This window comes from Condylostylus longicornis, unplaced genomic scaffold, assembly GCF_029603195.1.
Source record: "Condylostylus longicornis isolate FDR11 unplaced genomic scaffold, ASM2960319v2 ptg000075l, whole genome shotgun sequence".
In the NCBI taxonomy this organism is placed as follows: Eukaryota; Metazoa; Arthropoda; class Insecta; order Diptera; family Dolichopodidae; genus Condylostylus; species Condylostylus longicornis.
Genome location: NW_026578043.1, coordinates 3,531,146 through 3,545,190, shown reverse-complemented (window position 1 = coordinate 3,545,190; position 14,045 = coordinate 3,531,146). Strand labels below are relative to the sequence as shown.

Below are 14,045 nucleotides of genomic sequence, written 5' to 3'. Positions count from 1 at the left end.
TACGCATAATAACATAGAAATGCATGAATGTTAACCTACATCTACGCGTTCACAAGATGATGCAAAAAATGCGCTTTTGTGATCCCATATGGTGCAGATTGCTATTTTTATTTCTTTTTTAAAAATATTTTAAAAATGCAACTTTCATTATCGATGTTATTCTTAAATTTACATACTAAATATATTCGTGTACATATAATAATGTATATGAAAGATTTTAATATGTTTTATAAATTATATGATTACAAAAAAGCAATATTATGCTTATAAACAAAATATGTTACTGTTCCGCCACTGATGTACCGCTGACATTGGCAAACACGTTGAGTGTCCCAGAAATGGCATAAAAGCATTCATATATAAATGCTCATAAGTTCATTCATGTATATAATATATATGTATGTATATGTTTCTATACATGTGGATTTTTATAAATGAAAATATGAATATGTAACTTAATTTCAAGTAAGGCTTACAAACATTCTCATTATAAGTAACGTGATTTAATTGACATATCAACGTAAATTTCACACAGTAATATATACATATATACAAACTGGTACAAAAGGATATTAACTTCATAATTATTAATTTTCTGGTCCTAAAATTCAAGAGCAAATTGTTGGTACATTAAAGATTATAGCGCCATTAAAAACGAACTTATAGTTATATAAGTAGATAATTATAGATAATCTTTCTCTAGAAAAACCAAAGTATGCACTCCTAAATCTTACACCTAGAATCGGAAAAATATTGCCAAACCTTTTTCTTATCGTAGAAAGTCAACCCTCGGACCAAGCATACAATACCTGTAAAACAAACTTTTACCGCCCTTTGTATTTTATTTAGATAATGATACTCGTAGTTTTGATAAGTGTCGGCAATTTAATCGACTAATAAAAAAAATTACTTTTAAAATTGAAAATTTTATTGGACAGACACTGTATGGCAGTTTCACCGTAGATTAGGCAGTAATCATCCCTTACCATAAGTATTTATTTTTAAATATTTCAAATTAGATTGATTCTAATCTACTTAAATCAAATAGTATAGAAAATCAGAATCCTCAAATATATACAAATACCTACATATGTATGTACATCGAAATAAGAGTACTCTGTAAGTTTCACAAAAAATTCAAAATAATTGTTTTCATTAATCTTCAATATATGTTGAAGTATAATTATTGTAAATCACGACTTTAATACAAGTAAGTAATAAGTGGATATAGAGGAATTAAAATTTAATTGAAGCCCGATTCAATTGACTCTTATTTTACAGTTAACTTGAAGTTTACTTTATCGTCATACTCATTACTTTATTAATTGGAAAAAATAATTTTTGAAGGTTTTATCATAAAGATGTATAGGAATTTTTGGTATAACTAGCTCATATTACATATTTAAGTACATTTTTCCCTAGACTGTTTTATGAAAAATAAATTTTGCTCCTGATTTTTTTGAAGACCAAAAAATTTTATAGCGTACTGCTCAACAATATTTTAACATTTTCCATGTTACTTTATTTTAAGTTTTCAATAAAAATATAGTTTAAATATATAATATAACACTATTTTGAACACAGGTACCCAAAAAAATGTAAATACAAACACACTTATCATTATACGGATATCAAATTTTTCAAACTAGTATCCATGGTCATACAACCATATTATTAATTTTACGTAAATTACAGCACTAACAACGGATTCCAATATGTATATAATTTTTTTTTGTTTTGCTTTAGAAAGTCAACTTTTACTAAATTTCATATTCAACATTTACATTTTATTAATTGAAGAAAACGAAAAATGAAATATCAAAGATCTAATCTTATATTTTTGTTATAAAAATTTTTAAAATAAAATTCATACAGTGGTGGACACTGCAATTTACTCAAAAATTGTACTTATGTACAGTTTATTCTCTTTATTCTCTCTTTTTCATTTAAGAAGAAAATTAAAATTTTATAGAAAGTTAAGCTATAGGAAACCTTAAGGAAAATTATCCTTACAATAGTAACTTCAACAAATATTTTGATATATGTATTTACTTAATTGAAAAAAATTGTAAACAAATGATATTGATTTAGTATGCTGTTTTATGCTTTTTTCCAAGACTTTTCAGAATTTTATATATTTTTAATTGAATTTTATACATGAACAAACCAAGCCTTTGACCGATTCTGACTTCAAATAAATGTTAAATCTTAAAGTGCATTAATTTTTTTCTTAATTTGTTTTAAAATGAATAGGTTTGCTGCCTCAGACCAAAGGTTTTAAAAACATAAAATTTAGTTTTTGTTTTATACATTTAATGTTTAATTCAATTCAAAAAATTAATGAAATAAAAAATAAAAAAAAAAAACAATATAATTACATATTTAAGTCAATATTTTGAATAATGTGTTAAACGTTATTGAAAGTGCGCTTAGTTGCTTTTATTTGCGCAGATAAACGGGCTCGGTTAAGAGCTCTACTCGGATAAGTGTTTACAAAAATTGGATTCTTTCACTTAAGCGGGTTTTACTGTATATCCAATATAACCAATAGAAATTCTACTTTCTGATTAAATAGAAAAAATACACTCTGATTAAAAAATTTCGTTTAGCCCCTGATTTAAATAGGTATGTATGTACATCTGTCCACCACTGTAGTTATTATTTTTTAACAACCAATACACATTTTTAGTCTATAATTAAAGTAAAATCAAGTTCAAAATGAAATTTTCATTTATTTTTTCTTTTCTTTTGAATTTTCTTTTAGGTTTTCTTTTCCAATCTCTCTTTTAAAAACAATAAGATCGATTACATATAATTAAATTTGCACAAACATTTATTCTATAAAAATATAAAAATATATATCGTTATACGTACACCTCCCATATAACATATATATGTATATTTCATAAGTATTTATACATAAATATGTATATCTAGACGCATGTAAGTACCTCAAAATATTCCTTGTTGAAAATATACTTATAGTTATAACCAATATGCTCCAGTAAACATATTTTATATCCGCGTTGAGATTTACGAAAAAGCATTATGTATGTATGTACATAAGAAACATAAAAATTTATGTAACTCAATGTGTATATTGCAATTAATTTTTGAAGATTTAATGATGAGATCATCAATAATTTTAAAGATTATAAAAAAAAACCAACTAGTAGAGCGGTTAATAAAATAAAATAAAAATATTTTTGATAATGTTGGGAATTTGGTGAAAAAAAAACAGATACAAATACGTGTCAACTACATACATACATTCATATTTACATATACAAAATTTTGTAATACTTAAAAAAGAAGAAAAATTTCAGGTAGACGAATGAATAACAAGAAATAAAATAAACTAAAAAAATTAACTTAACAACATTCATTTAAAATTTAAATACATAATGTATTTATGTACATACATAATATGTACGTAATTAAAATTGTTAAAAAGCTCTTAACTTGATTTTTCATTAAGTTTTATTAGCCTACTTAAATATTCACCAAGAAAGTGATAACTTTATAGCAAATAAAATTTAACCATAAAACGGGAACAACATGTCAAATCGAAACTCGCCAGGAAATTACTATAAATACATAATAGAATAAATTGGCATGTAAGATGTACCTATGTAAGTAGGCATATGTGCGGATAAACATACACATAAATTTTCTTAAATTATTTACCATGATTTTTTTGCTGCAAACTTATTTTTATAATATTGAAATTAACAATGAATTTAGCTCAAAAGCCCCTACTTCTATGTTCCTTTATTTTTGATAGTTGGGTTTAATTACAAGAATTTTTGTTTAATTAAAGGTTAAAAATTTGATGAGCATAATTTTATACAACTTGAGCTTAACAATAATGCTATAGGTTTCAGAACATAACCTATTATTCGTTTTAACTGTGTGATTAGCTGCAAATATCTAATTTATACGATTATTGGTTTGTAAGCTTCCCTCAATTTAAGGTTTTCAAATAAGGCTTAATTCAATTGAATTTATAATCTTATAATAAAAATGCTTAAGTATATAGTTTTAAATAAATTAATATTTTTTTTTTTGGAAAAAAGCAAGTTATTTCAGTTTTTTGCTAAGTTTAGCCAACACGAAAGTGAATGATGATTACATATGGAAATATATTATACATATGTATGCATATATCTAGATATATATTAATAATTTTGGTTGTAATTAATTTTCAATTAGTAAATCTTGCCTAATAAGAAATATTTTAAATCTTTTATTGTATTTCTCGAAGATTTTATATGAATTTTCATCTCTAGGGTTGCAGGGAAACAAACTTCCAGGAAACAAAAAACTTGATTTGTTCCCTTTATTATTTTTGGTTTTCAAGTTTTAGTTTGAAAATGAAATTTGGTCAAAGTTCTATAAAATTTAACGAACGTAGCTTTTTTTTGAACATTTAATTATAAATTTAATAAATTAAAAAAATATTACAATATTTTCTGTTTGGTTTAACTTAGATTTGTCAAAAACGTAGATATTTCTGGTAAATCAAAAAAAAGAAAAAAATAATTGGCTTTTAACCAGAATTTTGGTTTTTAGATTTTTTTTCATTTTGTTTTTTTTTTATAATATATAAATTTTTTATATATTATGTATTTTTGGTGTGCATATATTAAATGATTACAATACAAGAATGCAATTCGTATATTTATATATATGTATGTGCATTACTTATATATATGTATGTGCTCAAGTGGTACACTTGAGCCTACACATATACAGCTTAAGTTGTACACTTGTAATCAAGAAAATTGCTGGAGTAACTAATAAAAATGCAAAAAAACTTTCCTCGAGGCAAAATTAATTTACAGGAGTCATAAAAATTTTTTATGTAACTTCTGAATAATGGTTTAGAAAAAATATTAAAATTTATTCGGTACATGATTGAAAAATATAATTGCACTAGTTAAACAGGCGCAGTGAGTCCCGAAATAAGATTAAAAACCTTTTATAAAATGGAATAAATATTTTGACGTTTCGAAAAACTAATTATTCACATTTTTGGGCAAAGATGTTAATGATTGGAATAAATTTTTAAATTGTATGACTTAATTTCGTTTGAAACAATTTTGTTCGATGTAACATTAAAATTGGTGACAATATTGGTTGGTACACTGGAAAAATAGGTAATACAATATTAGCTGATTTCATAAATGGTATTGCAAGAGGTTTAATGGTTGCAAGTAGAAAATTAAATATTACTATTAAATTTATAATTGTTCAATGCACCTTAACTTTTGATCATCAGTTATTTATTAATACATTTTACAAATTTATTACATGCAACAAATTTATTAATACAGGTGTTTTTTTCAATCATTTTATTTTCTAACTCTAACAAGAATGCTACAGTTACATACAGTTACAAAATTTAATAGTCCTAGTAGTAATAATAAGTTGTCGTAAAATGTAAGACTTAGAAGAACGAAAGAAGAGCGACCAGATATTTTCGTGAATTTTTCTTGTAGCCGATAATAATTATGGAGTTAGTAGAAAATAAAACAGACGTAATATTACTAAAGCCTTTTAAAGATCCGTTGTTCTTGACCTTTCCGTTCCTTAAAGCAAAAGCAGAATTCAGTTTCAACAAGATTCACGCACCGTCGAGCACGACAGCAAACAGTTTTTTGTCACCCAAATACAAATATTTCATGTATAGGATTTTTATGTTTTCATTTTTTTTAAAACAAGTATGGATTTATGTATGTAACGTATGCAACGTGTAAACTATTTGTTTAAATCAATTTTTATTCAAATTTAGCTAAGTATGAAAAAATCAGACAAGCGAGGAAGGCAATCAAAAATCTCCTTTTTTCGAAAGCAATCAAAATTTTTGCATAACTACGTACAGCAATCCCTCCTATAACGTAATTTTTGGGACCGAAAAATTTTTACGTTAAGTGAAATTACATTATAGGAGGTCCAACTAAACTAATATGACTAATATGTATGTATGTACATACATATGTATGTATGTACTTGATATTTGCCTAAACTAGTAAGTTGTCTGTTGGTAAAGAAAGAAATTTAAATGAAAAAAAAATAGATTATTGCATATTAAATTATTTTAAAATTACGTAAAACGAGGTAAAAATTACATTAAGTGAAAATAGGTAGGAAAAATAAAATTTACATATATCGAAATTATATAGTAAGAGGTTACGTTATAGGAGGGATTGCTGTATATAATTAATTTTTTTTTAAGTTTTTTTAACCTTACCGTCTTAAGAAATATCGAACTGCATATTTTTTAAATATGTATGTATGTACGTCAATATATTAAATAAATAATTTTCCAGTGAAATTTTTTAAATACATATTCTGTCGTTGCCTTAATTCTTTTAACTATAAGGCTTAACATACAAGTATACATACATACATGTACGCAGGTACTGACGTATATAATAACTTTCTTCCTATGTATAACACGATACAAAATTTTACCCTTTCATTGAACTAATTCTTAATATTCTTAATTAATAGCATAGTTTAAATTTGTACTTTAAAAAGAATTAACCAAGTAAGTATTTTAATATATTTTCGAAATAAATTATCTGTTAACAATTAATTTCTCAAATAAAATTAATTTTTAATTTTATTTCTATCGTGGACATTCTAATAAGGGATCAAATCTGAAGAAGAAATAAAATTTGGTTCTTATGATATTATGATCTTAATATGTAACTACATAACATGTGGCGAGTTTTGTACTCATGAATATTTAAATATGAAAAATTTTTAAATGGGCAGATTATTGATAAAATTCGAAATGACAAATGTATTGTCGAAACTTAACATCTCCTATTAATCGGAGCACGTCTATATAACCATTTATGTAATGAGTTTTTGGATGTTATACGAGTAACTTACAAAAGTAGGGACCCGGCTACAAAATTATTATAATATCAGAAAAGATGTTTGGATAACGATAAATGTTGGATAAATTAAAAAAAGAATATCAATTAATACTATATGTATGTATGTACATATAATAGAATAACTTTAGAATTTATTTAATGTTAATAAAAATGTTTTCTAGCACTTTATTCATAAACAAAAATTTAGAAAATACGGTTCGTTTGATTATTGTAATGTTACAGTAAGAAAAATAACAAAAAATGCGGTAAATCATAATTATATACACAAGAATGTTTATTTTATATATATGTACGTATGTACATTCATAAATATAAAAAGATGTGCATAACATATACTTATGTGCATTAACCGACCAAAATATTAAAATATTTTCTAATTGGTCTAGCAATAGTTATACAAAACAATATATTATGTTTTTAAGACGTAAATAGACTGCACAATTATCTCTAAAAAATTTTTATTGAATTTTATACAAAACTAACCGGAAGTTTTATTTATTAAAGAAAAAAAAACTATATGTACACACGCATGCACATGAAATAAATTGTGCTTGTATTGTGTCTATTAATTGTACTGATTTTTTTAATAAAAGTATGTATATATGTATGTATATACAGATGTGTTCATATAATGTACACAATTTTATATATTGCATATTTGAGATTTAATTTATAAACATAATATGTGGGTATGTACGTTTATGTAAGTATGGCATTAACTAAATAATAAGAAGAAAAACATTTTATTGCGCTGTGATTCACACTAACGTGAACTTTTATACAAATAGTTTTAATGTACAATGTAAGTATATACATATGTAAATAAATATTATAATTGTAAAATATCCAAATTAACTATCTAGTACATTTGAAGATTTGTAAATTTCTACACTGTTACCCCGAACAGTGTATTGTCACCGCGAATAAGGATTTATTGTGCCCCCCCCCCTTAGTGTGGCGCATGCCCCCACCCCGTACAGCATCCGCTTAAGATCTTCCTTCCTAAGTACCTTCGCCGTTACGGAGCAAAGTGTCCCATTATTTCCATTCTCCATTAAGGTTAAGCACGCATCATTAGTTACCACGCCTAAGATTATAAATTGCATTTGCAGTATGCCTTTAACTTTTTTAAACAAAATATGAATTTTGTATTTACTTACGTTAAAATAATAAAAATTTGCTACTTATATACATAAGTACTGTTTTGGATAATAAAATAATTACTTATTGTTGGTACTTCCATGTTTCCATTTAAATAGCCTAACAATCAAAGTTTTTAAAATAAGTATACATATTATAGTTAATAAGTATACATACAAGTTTTCACGCTGAGTTTAAAAGAGCAAATTTCCGATTTTAAAAAATTTGGATTAATACAGAAAAATTGTGTAGTAAAATACAATTGGAACATATTCAAAAGAATAAAAAGCGCATTCTTGTACGTTTGTATGTTTGTACATATGTATGTATTTAGAAATAATTATCAAGCATTCAGAAAATATGGGAAAATGTAAGTATTTGTCTGACTGCTGGCATTTGCTTACAATGGAGGTGAAGGTGATGTGTTCCAATTTTTTAGTTTTTTCGCTTATAAAATTAAAAACATATTTCATATTTACATTCGCTTGTAACGAAAGTTTAAGTACCTACTATTAAATAACTACATATGTATGTATGTAGCTGCTTAAAGTACAAAGTACACGATTGTAACAATTGATTAGTCTAAGTTAACTAATTAATATTGCGTTGTACACTATAAAGAGTTCGAAAAGATTATAATTTATACATATGTATTTGATCTAATAATTATATTGAAAAGAATTTGATATACAGTACTTTATAAGTATGCACATTTCATCATAAAAATATTGTAAAACTTTTTAAATTCCCATGAAACAGCCTTAAATTTGAAAATTATGAAATAGGTGTGAATGTTTCTTATTTGTGAGGATTTTTTTTATTTCTGTTTGATTTTTTAGTGGTAGCTACCTAGAAAAATCTTAAAATGTCTCAAATTTTGAATTTAAATTTTTAAATGTAATTCTTAAGTTTCTTGTAAAGGAATAGAATTCTTTAACTCCGGAAAATATAACACTCCGGAACAAAGTTTATAAATGAAACATTCTTTTGTAAAGGAATCTGCCTTATACTTAGTAGCAAAAACTGAAACGGATTTTAATTTATGTATTTATTTATGGATCTGTGCCTAAGTAATATGTATCTATGTACGAGTACATACATATTTATACATATTTAGAAAGATGCCAAAATAACTTTTAAGAAATACAATAAGAAAAATTTCGATTTTAAATTCAATATCTTTTCTAATCCAATAAAAATAAATAAATAAATACGTTCACAAATATAAGTATATATGTATATAGATAGGTATGTACATACATACATGCAATACAAGCACTTATACCAAATACACATCATCAGTTTATAATATTATAATAATATGCACAAACATCCATATGCACTTGTATGTACATACATATGTATGGTATATTCACACAAATATCTTTTCCCTTTATCTTGTATTTTTTTTTCAAATTATAGAAAAATTAAACTTGATCATTTAAAACAATAAAAAAATTGAAATGCCCCGCCATATTACCGTTTTTATGCGCTACTTTTCACTTTAATCGTTTCAAGAACAAAAATAAATGAAATAAAAATTTTATTTTGGTTTTTATTTTTTTTTTGTTTTGTTAATTGTGTGTGTGTGGATATGGTTTGCCAGCAGTAAAATTTAAGAAGCATATAATAATAAAATTTTTCCGATTGGAATGTCATCATATGAGACTAACGATGGACATTAACATCATTTACCAAAACATACTCGTATATAAACACTGCGATTCGCCATAATATTGAGCACCTTTATTTTAATTATGTTTCAGTATAACGTTCTTGATCTCAAATTTTAATCAATCAAAGTGGTCTAAATTAAATGAGTACTTGGGAGTAATAGAAAGCATTAGTCGAATAAATATGCGTTATTGCCCATTTAATTTACTTTATTTCAAAGAAAACTTCAATAAACTTTGGAAGTTAATATTAACTTGAACAATGTTACAATAATCGGGACATTTTCATATTTCCGTTTTTGCAGTTGCAAAACATAAATATGTACTACAAATTCTTTGATTACTGTTATCTAGTATGTTTTTTAAGGTTGAATTTGTAACCAAGAGTAGGTCAGATCAATTTTGTTTTTTCTTTCTCTTAATTTTCTTTTTTCTTTGGTAACTAAATATACATATTAAGATACGTATTCATGTATCTACTTACAATAGGTATATATAAAAAAAAAACATCCGATGAGTAGTGATTCTTTGAACCAGAAAGAGACATGTAACAAAACAATAAAAACGGAAAATATTAATATATTCATGTACATATGCATGTTTATACAATTGACATGCTTAATACACAGACACATATGTAAATATATCTACATATAAAATGTATATCATATGTACAAGAAAGCGTATGTTTTTACACAGGCATCATCTATTTACATATTTACATAAGCACATAAGTAAAGTAACAAACAAACAACTTAAGTAGAAAAATATGTAAAAATTTTTATAGATTACACCGATCTTAATATAAAAATGGAACATTTTAAAAAGAAAAAATAAGAAAAACAAAATATGATCAAAAAATTAGTTTAAGATATGTATAAACATTCATGTGTACATATGTATGTATGTACATATTTGTTTATTTTTTCACGTTTTATTGTACTTAAATAATGTTGGTTATAATTATTTGCGTAAAATATACTTACATACATGTTATGTATTTTCTTATATTTGGATCATAAAACCATTTAAGAATAATAGATCCAATCCATAAATTAATAATTTAATCGACACTCTCACGCGAATTATTTTAACTACTATATACATATGTATCAATTAATGTAACAAAAATCAAGGCCTTGACTTCGACAATGATGTTTTTAATCAATTTTTCTTTAATTTTTAAGAAATTATTTGTGTAAATATGTATGTATGTGTATGTGTACATACATGTACTATTTTGAATTTTCCTAAAGAGTTTATATGCCACTTGCAAAACATCCAAACGTATCAATAGCAAAAATAAATTTGACTTCTAAACAAAAATTCTAACAACAAAGCATTTTTGAATTTTAATTTCCTTATTATGCATTAATTATATTTACAAAGATCTTTAGATATACTCGTAGGTACATATTTACAAACATATTTGTACTTCCTCTTTCTAAAGGAATTAATTGCCTCAGTCTGCATCTCACTTTTTGAGCCATTTACTTTTGTAATTTTCGAATTGGAATTGCTGCCACCTTCTTTTTGTAATGTTAAACAGTTATATTCCATAATGATGTACATATACATACATATGTAATTTCACCAATAAAATTCAATTGGTTTTACAAATTTTTCCTGATATGTATTGTACATATCGGCTAAAATTTTAAATCCACTTAATCTTCCAAAATCAAGTGACTAAACGGTCACTGAGTTTTTGAAAAAAACTAGATTTATACTAAACCTTGTACATTTATGTACATATGTGTATATATGTGTGAATGAATTTAGACGCTTGTTTTGTGTTTAGATGTTGGTTAGTAAAAATATGAGTCTAATGTTCTCTTATTTACAACTCACTTTTAAGATAATTCAAATGCTTACATTTTCATTAGTCTCGTCTAAAGACACTGCAATATGAAAAAGCGAATAATTTGAAGTTTTTATTACAAAATAAATACTTAAGAGTCTAAAATTGAAATTAATAATGAAAATATAAAATGTTTGGAACGGATGTCTGTTAAAATTTTACTTTTATCAAATTATGAATATATTTTTCATTTCTACCTTATATTGTATTTTAGATGCATTTGATTTTAATTTAAAAACTCGACAAGTACTTGAATAGTGCTAGTTACATATTAACATAATTAACTTTTTTTTAATTGGATATGAAATATTATTAAAATTACAAATTTTTCTAAAATTTTATTGGGCAGCTTTTCTTAACACTTACTGTAGAAAAATTTCATTTCACATATTCTTCTTTTTTTTGAGTATCTCTCAAAAATTTATTATATTAAATGTGATTTTGATATGTTACAACGTATTTAGGGATGAAATATGTGGTGCTTACACAATACACAAAATTATTTAGTCAAATAAAGATTTAATAATTTGAAAAACATCAGAAATCATTAAAATATTAAATTAATAATATTTCAAAGTAATTGTAAAATGAATTTTTAGCTGCAAAATAATATTTTCGGACAATTATCTCAAGAAAATCTCTAAAATTATTAAAAACAAATTTGCTATTATTTCATATTTTTCATGATATCCTAAGGCCTATAAGTATGACAACTGATATTTTTATGGTATTTGTCAATATGTAGGAAAAACAACAAAAGAATTTGTTTTTATTATCATTATTATGTAGCCAAAGTATAAGTATAAAAATTAGCTAAATGTCATTGTTGCCATTTAGTTACAGTACGAATTTAAGAGTTAATCATAAATTATCTCTTGGTATTATTCTTTTGTCGGGGTTTCCTATTTAACTAATCCACAAAGTAATTTCATATAAACTTAATTTTTATGTATGTACATACCTATATTTGTATCTTGTTAACATGTTAATTATAAATTTGATAAGATTAATAATAAAAAAATAACTTAACAATTTATTAATTGAAAAACAAAAAATTTTTGTACATATATTTTTTATGGTGTACTTATTTGACGTCACACTTTTTTATATCAAAAGCCATAAAATAAAGAATGTTATACAAACCAGAAGCTTGTGCAAACTTGTAAATTGTAAGCTGAAACCTACACACAAATTTATAAAAATATTGTTAAAGTACAAAAGTATGTACGATGTTTGTACGTGTCTATGTATGTATGTAAATAATTATTTTGTGTAGATATGGGCATGCATAAATACTCCGCTATTATGGTGAGATACTTTTTATTACAACATATTGAGTACATATTTAAAAAATATACAATATTATAATATATTTGAATAAATAAGGTGCATTACATACATACATATGTACACATATGAGAATGTAAGAAGAAATATAACACGAACGAACGCCGCACACAAAAAAAAACTAAAATAATCCAAAAAAAAAGCAAATCATAAGCATGTACATGTGGTGTTTGTTTTATAATAAAAATTTCGCGATCAGGTTCATTACACAGTACAAATAATTTATAATGACCTTTACAAGAATTTTAAGAAGTAAACATATCGGAATATTGATAATGCAAGTTGATATTATGTGTGTGCATGTTTTCAAATAGATTGAAAATGAAGTAAACTGTTTTGCAGTGAATAAAACTAAAATGTAAAATTCTTAATATGTACCTTGTATTTTTAAGTGCTTCTTTCATAAGAAAAATTTATTTGGAACAAAATTCATTTTCATAGATAGACTATATACAGAAAGTTTTTTGCAGGTTCGTTTTTTGGAGAAAGCAACCACATTTTTTGTGGCATATATATTTAAAAAAAAAATTAGACGTAAAATCATAACAATTAATCACGCAGAAAATGTAAATTTGTACTATTTAAATAACATTTTGAAGTTCCCCAGTTTCTAGCTCTTTTAAGCAGGAAAAATCAAAATCAAAAAAGAAACTGCAGAATTTCGATACCACTAAGCAACTCACACAATTTACGTATGTATGTACATACATAAGTGCAATGGATTAAAATACAATTTTAATGTGCTGTGCAAATAAATCTTCTTGTGTGTTTTCGATTTTGCATTTTTGCAGTACTTATTGTAATTTTGCAATGATTTTTTACAAACAATTACAAAAAAGCATTTTGTCTCTTTTTGTTTCTAATCATTTTTTCTTTTTTATTTCTTTTCGTTTCATCATAACCTATTTTTTGTTTATTTCTATAACTTTTTCTTTTGTCTCACTTTTGAGACTTCCATATACTAATTGGTCATTTATATCGATTTCTACTGTTTTTTGTCCATTTTCTTCTTATGTTCAAGTTTATATCGTGTGTATTTCTTCGCTTTGTTTTTCTTTTTTCATTCCATTGTTCGCTTTCAACCGAAGTAATTTATGGTTATGTATGTACTAT

The 14,045-nt window shown here is 24.7% G+C and overlaps 1 protein-coding gene across 4 annotated transcripts in view; it reads right to left on the bottom strand.

Annotated features, from left to right (window-relative positions):
• The window catches only part of LOC129612554 (probable serine/threonine-protein kinase DDB_G0282963), a 100,377-nt gene that overhangs the window by 13,850 nt on the left and 72,482 nt on the right, over positions 1 to 14,045 (bottom strand). The gene's annotated exons all lie outside the window — the stretch shown is intronic.